The following is a 720-nucleotide window of genomic DNA, read 5'->3' as shown; positions in this document are numbered from 1 at the left end:
AAAGAGAGAATTTTACCTGCCCATAGTATCAATGCATTTCAGTGACTGATTTACACTTTACTCTTTCTTGGAAAAAATATGGAGAAGGGTTCGTGCAGGCTAGATAATCAAATGCTGAATTATTCTCCCCCTACCCCCCCATCTCCTGGAGAAGGGAACTGACTTTTCAGTTTTCTCCCCCTGGCTTTCTCAGTGACCAAGCAGCCAGGCGCAGAACTGGCCAGCAAAACAGAGCACTGCTGGTAAACCATGTCAGTCAGAGCTAGAAGCCGGTGCTGCCCAGTCTCCTCACACAAAGAAACATGGCATGGAAGACGTGACTGGAGGGAACCAACTTGAAGAGACAGAAGGATGGATTTAGTTCAGTGGGCCTGATTTTATTTTTTCCTTTCCACCCCCACCACCATTCAGGTGATTTGCACATTAGATGAGCAGGGCTGCTGGAGCAAATAAGGACAGCAACACAAATGCTGGTGTCCGCACACCAGTCCCCCATCCGTGCGCAGGTGCACCTGTGCACACCCCGGGACAGGGGGTGCAAATGCTGATGTGTAGCTACCAGGTGTGAGCAAAGACCCAGATTTTAAGTCAGGCAAAAGGCAAGGCAAGGTGCAGCGCTGATTTTCACCCGGACTGAGCTCCTCCCAAGGGAACCGGGCAGCGTCGCGCGGTGTTAGGTGCGCCGACGCAATTCACTCGATAAGTATAAGGTAAAACTAG

The sequence above is a fragment of the Gavialis gangeticus genome, unplaced genomic scaffold (genome assembly GCF_001723915.1).
Source record: "Gavialis gangeticus isolate Ggan-Ray unplaced genomic scaffold, GavGan_comp1, whole genome shotgun sequence".
NCBI lineage: Eukaryota > Metazoa > Chordata > Crocodylia > Gavialidae > Gavialis > Gavialis gangeticus.
Note: the sequence above shows the minus strand (reverse complement) of the source record.